Source organism: Anabrus simplex, chromosome 11 (assembly GCF_040414725.1).
Source record: "Anabrus simplex isolate iqAnaSimp1 chromosome 11, ASM4041472v1, whole genome shotgun sequence".
Taxonomy (NCBI): domain Eukaryota; kingdom Metazoa; phylum Arthropoda; class Insecta; order Orthoptera; family Tettigoniidae; genus Anabrus; species Anabrus simplex.
In genome coordinates, this window is record NC_090275.1 from 71,487,164 (window position 1) to 71,497,016 (window position 9,853).

A 9,853-nucleotide genomic window follows, 5' to 3' on the forward strand; every position below is an offset into this window, starting at 1 on the left:
TGTCTCGTCTTGAACATCCGCCGTACTCTCCGGATCTGGCGCCTGGAGACATCTTCTTGTCTCCCCACTTCAAGAGAATCCTAAAAGCCACACATTGTGCTTACATATCGGACATCCAAAGAGATGTGACATCAGTGCTTCGATCGACTTCAAATCATGCCCTTGTTGCCAGTCTCAAGCAGTTGTATACACGTTGCCAAACGTGTATTGTGACACATGGAGAGTACTCTGAAGGCGACTAAAGGAGTTTTGTTGGTAATGTCTCTTTTCTTTGTGCTAATGTATCATTCAGCGAGCTCTTTAGACGCAAATTGTAGGTTTACCTGTTCTCCTAATCAGACGCATCCCATGTGGCGTATAAAGTAGCTCGCCGGATTTGTCCAGACGGTCCCTTGGAAATAAAATACCTCTCGTGAACCAAATATAGGCACAGCCAGAGCACATCTTGAGGCGACCTCTAAGGCTCAAAACTTTAGCTGTAGCACTGAGATCGATGATCTCCCCATTTTCTTCATGTTACTAGCGATGATGACAACGACAGCTAAAGAAGCAACTATCCCAGGCGCTGGTAGATTTACTAGGTTATATCGATCATCGGAGTCCGTGCGGTTAGGGCCGCCCAGATGCGAGCTTGCATCCGGGAGATAGTGGGTTCGAACCCCACTTTCTGCAACCCTGAAGATTTTTTCGGGGTTTCCCATTTTCACACCAGGCAAATTTTGGGGCTGTACCTTAATTAAGGCCACGGTCGCTTCCTTCCCACTTCTAGCCCTTTCCTATCGCATCGTCGCCGTAAGATCTATCTGTGTCGGTGTAAAAAGGTCATCGGGTTCTGGGGGATGAGAATATCATGTGGGAATATATCGGAGCTTTGCCATTAGACGAATTCGACATCCAAATGATGAAAATCATTTTGAATCAGAACCAAACCAAACCAAACCAAACCCCATGGCACAACAGCCCCGAAGTGCCTTGGCCTACCAAGCGACCGCTGCTCAGCCCGAAGGCCTGCAGATTATGAGGTGTCGTGTGGTCAGCACGACGAATCCTCTGGGCCGTTTTCCTTGGTTTTCTAGACAGGGGCCGCCATCTCACAGTCAGATAGCTCCTCAATTGTTATCAGGCAGGCTGAGTGGACCTTGAACCAACCCATCAGCTCTATGTGAATATCCCTGATCTGGCCGGGAATCGAAGCCGGGGCCTCTGGGTAAGATGCAGGCACCCTACCCCTACACCACGGGGCTGGCTTTGAATCAGAATGCTATAGAATATTTACTGCCAAACCAGAAATCATTCTCCCTAACAAGCCATTACAATTCGGCGCGTGGGTTTTCAGTGAAAAGTAGTATCACGAACTTTACATGTCCTTCTGAAAGAAGCTATCGATCACATCCGGAAACAAAGCTCACATACTAATCCATGCATATGCACCTACAAACAATTACAACCAAAAGGACCCCCAGAAAGTAGAGGACTTCTGAGAATTACTACAAGAAACTACAGCCGAAATTCCAAAACACAGTATCAAAATTCTGCAGGGGGTCTTCGATACCCAAATTGGCAATCAAAGGAAATTCAGGACCACTGTAGGTCATTGCCCTGCTCAGAAGAGAACCATAAAAATGGAGAAAAATTCATTGGCTTCTGCAAGAATTTCGATCTCAAATTAATGTCAATTTCTATACAAGGAAAAAACATGGATCTCCCTGAATATGCATTGAATTCGACCACCAGCTATCACTTTTCAAAGAAGAAGTTTCAACCCAAAAGGCACAAACCCAAAACAATCAGAAACCCACGGATCGACTGGAAATTTCTTAAACTATACTCAGACATTCTCCTTGCGAATATCCCCAATGATTCTCCTTCCATACGGATAGAATTCAAAGACACACTCCTGAAAACTTCCCAAAACATCAACACATTCTCCAGGAAACACAAGTTCAGATGGCTGAATGACACCTGTAACAAGACCATACAACTTGGAATTAGGGCCCTAAAAAGCTGGAATTCCCCTCAAACTGATCAGAATCATTATCAGTTCATCAAAGTCCAGAAAAATCATCACATCCGAAAAATAAAATATGATCAAAATAGATTATCAGAAATCGAACAAGATTTTAAGAAAAAAATCACACGGTGCTGCTACAGAATATTCAGACAATAATGATCAAATTACGATGCACCTACTGTCGACCAAAATATTGTATGTACTCGAGTTTGGGGGTTGTTTATGAAACCAGCAATAGGCCTACAGAAAATTTAATAACACCATCATTTTCATCGTTTCAGTTTGCGTTACCGAATGTCATATAGGTATCGAACTTTTAATTTATATTTTATTATTTTTTATCGCAGGTGGAACACAAAAAGTGCCCATTTTAAAGCGTGTTTCAACCTTGCGTTAAAATTAAGACATTGTTTCTCCAAAACTCTTCTAATCGAATCCAAATTTTAATACAATATACATTGGGAGTTTTAGATAGATAGATAGATAGATAATGCCTTTATTGGTGGCGAAGTTAGGGCTCAAGGCCCTCTCTTACACTTAACCACTGGATGAGTATACATTTACATAACTTATAATTTCAAATACAAATAAAACAAATAATATTAATAGCAATAGCAATAATAATAATAATAATAATAATAATAATAATAATAATAATAATAATAATAAAGCCTACAGTATGCACATTTGTAGATTTCAAAAAGGCATATGATTCGATAGACAGACCCTCACTATTCCAAATTCTAGAGGAGAGAGGACTAGATCCCAAAACCCTAGAACTCATAAAACAAACACTAACGGGCACAAAATCTAAAGTGAAATTTATGGGAGAAATTTCAGAACCCTTCGACATTCAAACAGGTGTGAGACAAGGTGATGGACTCTCCTATTCTGTTCAACGTCGTCCTAGACAAGGTTATGGAAGAATGGGAGAAGGAACTCAAGAAACGTGAATCTTGGAAACCGATCCGATTGAGCTTTCCCAAAAACAACCTCTACGTACCATACCTCGGATTTGCGGACGATCTGGCGATTTTAACAGAGGGTGAGGAGACTGCCATCAAGCAGCTTGAGATACTTAAGGAATCTGCAGAAAAAGTGGGACTACAGATTTCATTTGAGAAAACTAAATTCTTCTGTTCAAAGACAGATATCACGAGCCTGAGAACAAAATACGGTAAAATCGACCGGATCTCGTACTTTAAATACCTCGGAGAATTCATCGAACCGACAGGCCTTGAGAAGATCTCACAGCAAAACCGTCTCCAAAAAGTCAAGAAGGCATTAGGGTTAGTTCAAGACATCTACAACAAAAAAATGCATGTCAAGACAGACAAAAATGAAATTCTTTGGACACCTCACAAGATTACCAGAAGATCGACTGTCAAAAAGAATATTAAATTATGTTAGCTCACTTAAGAATTCAACACCTTGGCTGGACGAACTTCGAAAGGACCTCAAAAGCGCAAAAATATGTGCAACAGACATTTTAGAAAGAGACACCTTCAGACACAAAGTCAACAAGTGGGAAGTTACATCAGAGCAACCAAAGCAAGGACGGTGCAGACCGAAATGGTCGGAAGAACGTAAACAAGCCTTCTCAGAGAGAATGAAAGCCTATTGGAAGAACAAGAAGAACCCAAAGAAAGCTTGATTGAGTTGTTTGCTTAACGTCTTCCATTATTGGGAGAATACGCTAATAATAATAATAATAATAATAATAATAATGAAAGAATTCTTAATTTTAAAATACACAAAATAACGTACACTTAAATGATGTAACTACAGTAATCCATTCATTCATTTCATTCATTCCTTCATTCACTCAACAATTATCCAGCAAGTCAGCGGGATCTACCCAGCAAATGCTCGCGGTGAGCCACTTTAAACTTGCGATGAGAAGGATTCTTTCTAATGTTCGCAGGTAGCGAATTCCATGACCTAGACACAGAGATTATGAAGGAGGGGTTGTTCACAGCAGTGCGGTTTACAGGTATGGCAAGAGAGGAACCAGATCTTGTATTGTGTTCATGATAGGACGAGATGTAAGAAAAAGATGAAGACAGATAGTCGGGAGTATTAATGGAAAGTACTTTTGTGCAGAGGTGATAGCATGTGACGTTCACGGCGCTGGTACACTCGAAGCCACGGATATATGAGCATCATATCGCAGATTAAAGATATATCTTACGCAGCCTTTCAGGCTCCGGTCCAGTTTCTTGTTACTGTCGGAGGTTATTTCAGTCAACACAGTAATCAAATATAGGTAGTATAAGAGAGCGAATTATTTGTACTTTAAGTCGAACAGAGAATACAGGGGATATAAGCATTTATGTACTTTATTACATGTGCGTATCACCTGTTGAATCCAGTTTAGGGTCTCAGCCATGATAATTCCTAAGTTGGTCACTGAAGCAGAGTAGGGTATGATTTTATTGTTTAACATTATTGGGGAGATGTTCTGTTGCTTGAGGGAATATAGGTTTTTACTGGTACCGATAATAATAACTTGAGTCTTATTTGGGTTCATTAATAAACTGTTTTTATTTGTATAGTCACTAAGATGTTGAAGGTCGGAATTTACTTTAGTAATTGCAGTATCAATATCACTCGGTTTTGAATGATAGTAAATCTGTACACTTGCAATTTGCAGAATTTAAGATCTTTTGATATATCATTAATTTGGATAATAAATAGCAGTGGTCCGAGAACCGACCCCTGAGGGACACCGAGGGACTTACTTTGCCATCCTGAACTCAAATTTCCAACTGTCAGACGTTGCCGACGATTTTAAATGTAAGATGGAAAGAAACGGAGTGATACACTATTAAAATTTAGCTCTCGAAGTTTCTGCGGTAGTAACTGAGGATTGACAGTGTCGAAGGCACTACTGAGATCTAATAATGTCAGTACAGTCACGTCCCGTTGGTCCATTGCACGTCTGATATCATCTGTCACTCGTAGTAGAGCTGTCGCAGTTCTATGTCCTTTCCTGAAGCCGGATTGAAAGGGATTAAGGAATGTTTATAAATTTCAGAATGTTATACTACCAAGAAAAAGTTGTAATCAATTTTGTAAGGTAATGTTTATTAGGCTCGGCGTGGTTAGGAAAGAGCGCTTTTGGGCGGGTTGTGATCTGTATATATCTATGATTATGCCGTGAGACCGTGAAATACGTAAATGGATTCACTGTCTTTTTATCAGTTTATATTTGTATTGGTTAGATACAGGTCCTCTCATGGTGCATGCACTGTGCACGGTGCAAAAGACGACTTCGCTTGGTTGACCAGAGTGCAGACCCCCACTCATCGATTTGAAGCAATATCGCTGTCTCTCTCTTTCCCCACGCCTGTCTCGCTCGCTCCCCCTGTCTCCCTCTTACTCACTTGCTCCATAGCGCTCCAAATCCGAGCTGAGTTGAGCCGAGCTTAGCCGAGTAGCCCAGAGACAAAGCGTTGGTCCGAGCCGAGCCGAGCGGGACCGATGCACTGTGTACAGGAACTCTGCACCGCTGTTTGCACGCGTGAGATTTTGGGCGTTTGAGAGGCCCTAGGTTAGAATAATATGGATGAGTAGCCGCCGACGCGGGGAAGTTGTGGACAGGACACCGCGCCATACCAGGCTTCGCTGGGAGTTTCCTCTGTTTCAAATAGTCGGATGGGACTCCGGAAACAAATAGTAAGGAAAATTTGTAAAACTCCAAGGAAATTATCATAATATCATTTAGAATTTATTTTCTAAGCATCAATATTTCAAGACTGGATTCTGATATTTCTATATAACTATATGGATATGCATGCTTTCCTCTGTGACAATAGGATGAATCAATACGTAGTAACAGAGCAAAGAAGTCCTAAGTATTTTTATACCCATTGCACTGTGGCTTTCATATTTAAGCAATAAAGCTTTCACAGTAATCCCTCTTAGAAATATAAACACTTGATATGATACAGATATTATTTACAATATATTGCACCAATTTTATTAAATCAGTCCATATTTACCATTTTATGACATACAAGGTGTATTAAATATTTGTATCAAACGTCGAGGTGTGATTCTTTGGATGAAACCAAGAAAAAAATATCCCTATGACTATATGTACTACAATGCGTTGGTAACCGTTCTATGGCAATTATGGTATTAGAGCATATTCTTAATTATACATCTAGGTCTATCTATGCGAATTACATCAGTTCAGTGTACACGAAAAAATATGTAAAATTTTGTCGTTATTTAAGTGAAATGAATTGCTGGAAATATATGTAAATACTGACAGCCAGGTTGGTAACGGTGAAGCTAAAATATTATAATAGACATCGACTCTCCAGTAATTGAAGGTTATTGGACGGCAGTGTAGAGTATCACGTTGAAACAAATTTCTCCATTTGCACTGTTACCATAACCACTGCATTGTAAAACTTGTGACAAATGGGAAGGAGGTGTGGGAACTGCAATGATCTCAAATTATATCCCGAAAATGACACGGTTTTAGATTTAAAGTTAAAATTGTTGAAATTGTTCCTGTTCACGGTTGATGAAATGCTGATAGGTCTGTTACATTACGCCTTCTGCTTGCTGTAATTCATCTGATCCACATTTAGCACTGTAGAAGAAATAAAACGTTGCCATGACACATCATCAAGTTACCATTGATGCTTTCACGCCCGTACTTATAGACATGATATAGGCTTTTGGGCTTATGCCGTGTCAAGGAAATAAAGTGAAATTCTTTACGTTTCACAGAGAAGAGGTGACTCCCTCTCAGACTGATTCTGATCGTTCCGTCAGCTTCCGCTTCGAATGTTAGCGCTATACCGCGTACGGTGAGACATCTGGTGACGAATGAGCGTACCACTTCCACTTCCATTATTCACGTCTAAATTCAAATCTCACTCTTGGAGAAGTATTCATCGTGAACAGTCGAGATTTTCTTCTGCAGAATCAGAGCAAAGTTCTCTGCGAAACGTAAAGAATTTCATCTTATTTTCTTGACACGGCATAAACCCAAAAGCCTATAATATGCCATCATCAAGTTGTCCACTCCAGCAAGCCCGGTGCTGGTGTTTACGAGACTCATCCAGTTCGTTCCATCTAGCCACAGTTGATCTTCCACGTTCTGCTGCAAATTTACCTCACATTTTACAAATTTTCATATTTCCATCCATCACGAGTCCTCCCTCTGGATCTATTACCTACAACAATCATTTCATAGTATGCTCTTGAGGTCTTTTTTTGAGCCAGCTATCTCGTTTGTCCACACTGTTACGGGGTTACCCGTGGACGCAGAGGTGAAAGAAGGTGCCGGGGTGAACGGCTCTAGCTACAAAGTCAACAATGGAATTTAAAACTTTAACCAAGGTTATATTTTCTTTTCTTTTTTAGAATTTCAAACTTAACAATCTTTCACTAAGTGAACACAATAATATATCAGGTACAATGACAAACTAGAAACAAGACAAGAAAGATCCCAATTTTAGTGATTTTTACGCGCTTGGGTACAAGCCCCTAGTTTTATAATTATGAGCTCTTAGCTCAATTTTACCAAAGCACAAATTTTAATGCAAGGGCAGAAATACCCTAATACCATGGAGCACTTGCTCCCAAAATGACAATGTCAAGCCTCCCAGAGGCACTTTTACAACACTTGAAAAGAGCTGACACTCTCTCAGTTTTTTCAAGCCGATTCAAGGCAACACCAAAAATATCTTACACTTCTTGGCCTTCCATGGCCCAGCTTACAAAATTGAAACAGGGGTATCTTGTACCCAACCTATAGGTCCTTCGTGTAAAAGAAATAACATTTAAATAAATGGCCCGAACACAAAATGAAAGAAGGCGAATACTTGCACTCCTCGATGTGACTTCTTAAAACCTAAGAGACACTAGGCCGAAGAAACAGGGGCTATTCCCAAACTATGGAGGTGACTCGTATAAAAATAAGTTAAGACATTACGGAAAGGAAAAGGCCAGTTACAAACATAGTCACCTCAAACCAATGTGAAGGGGAGCTCGAGAGGGTACAGCACTCTATATCCCCGATTTACAGTTAAAGATATTATGAAGTTTTTACATAAGCCGGCAGAAAATTACAATTTTAGAAAGATGGGTTACACGGTAAAATTTCGGACCTTTCCCGCAGGTTAAACTGCTGAGCTAGCAAGAAACAAAGATGTTAAACGGCCATTACCTTGCTGAAAAACTGCTGCTTGATGAAAGAGGCACAACCCACCTCCTGCTTCACATACCCACACTCAGTTAGATGTTGCTCAAATAGCCAAGAGACATGAAAATCCGCAGCTTATAAACCCTCGGGGAAAGTTCGAGACTTTCATGAATAATAAAGCCACACCCTCTCAATTTTATTAGTAGATGAAAAAGTTACACACAAAATCGAAAAAGAAACCTGTGATAGGCTGAAAATTAATTACAGAAATTAGGGATTGGCTTAATTCAAAACTGGCGGAAAGAAAAGGTCAATATTGCCAACCCAAAAATGAATGAACATAATTTAGTAAAGGACAAGCTTATGAATACAAAATTTCTTCAAATAAAGTTCCTTCACTTCGCACCAGGGTGCGTGATCATTTTTTTTTTTTTTTTTTTTTTTTTGTAGTGACCTCTGTGAGAGAATGTCCAAATTTCTTGATGAACGGAAAACAAAAACAAGTTGAAATACACACAGTACTGGAAACTTCACCATCACAAAATTAAGGTAGTGACATCTTCTGAGTAAAAGTTTAAGTAGGTCTAGTTCCAAGTTCAGTGTTTCTCCAGTAGAGGAGTTCTATTAGGCGCAACATTTAAGTTAAATGTGCGGCGTAGAGGTGTACCTCCCGGTACACACACCATCATAATTTGCTTAGTTTTGAGGTTTTCAACGAGCTCCTGTCCAACCCAAATTGTTGCCGGATGTTCTCTTTCCTTACTTTGTCTCTCCTTGTCTTCTGGAGACAAGAATTCATTTCAGTGGCGTACAAGCGACTTTTCGCGGATCCAATCAAACCTGCTGCTTTCTGCCCTGAAACTAGAAATGGTACAAGATATGGTTTGTGCAGTGTGATCCTGGACGCTTGGGGAATTGTGTCATCTCGAAAATAGTTGACGAACACAGTGGTAGAATTCCGATATAGTTTGTACCCTCTCGCCTAATTATTGGTTTATGGTATTGCCAGAAGAAATGAAATTCCGCTCACTATTTAAAGTTATTAATATTAATGAAACATGAAGAGAAAATGATTGGGCGGAGCATGTCCTCCTCCCCCTTCCCACCCCCTCCCTCTAATTATGTCCGTGGCAAATCATTTCTGTATATGTTGTGTTTGTTGTAATGCAATTCCAGGAACTGACAATTTATCTCTGGAACATATTTGAATGTCAACAATGGAATCATCTCTCTTCACTTTCAGGAGATCCGTGCACAAGGCAAAATGAAATTCAGCCACATGTTCATCATTTCCGGAACGTCGATTAGCTACAAGGCACAATGTAATCAAACAATCCTGCCAAATATGTGTTATGTTCTTTGTATGCTTGTAAATTATTAAAGTGTTTAATTATCCAAAACAATTCGTTTTCACTTTCATTTTGAAATCAATTCAGTATCTTGCAGTTTCAATTGTTCCCAATTTTTCTTTCCTCTTCTTCTTAATCTGTTTACCCTCCAAGGTCGTTTTTTTTTTTTTTCCCTCGGACTCAGAGAGGGATCCCACCTCTACCGCCTCAAGGTCAGTAACCTGGAGCGTGAGACTTTGGGTCGGGGGATATAACTGGAGAGAATGAACAGTACCTCGCCCAGGTGGCTTCACCTGCTATGCCTTGTAGGGGGGGGGGGATGGGAAG

General features: G+C 40.1%; 1 protein-coding gene across 1 annotated transcript in view; it reads left to right on the plus strand.

Moving 5' to 3' along the window:
• LOC137502699 (uncharacterized) overlaps positions 1-9,559 on the plus strand; it is a 156,666-nt gene extending 147,107 nt beyond the window's left edge. Inside the window, exon 8 of the mRNA XM_068229681.1 lies at positions 9,421-9,559. The gene's annotated coding sequence lies outside the window, so the exon portion shown is untranslated. The remainder of the gene's footprint in view (positions 1-9,420) is intronic.
• Positions 9,560-9,853: the final 294 nt, after the last annotated feature.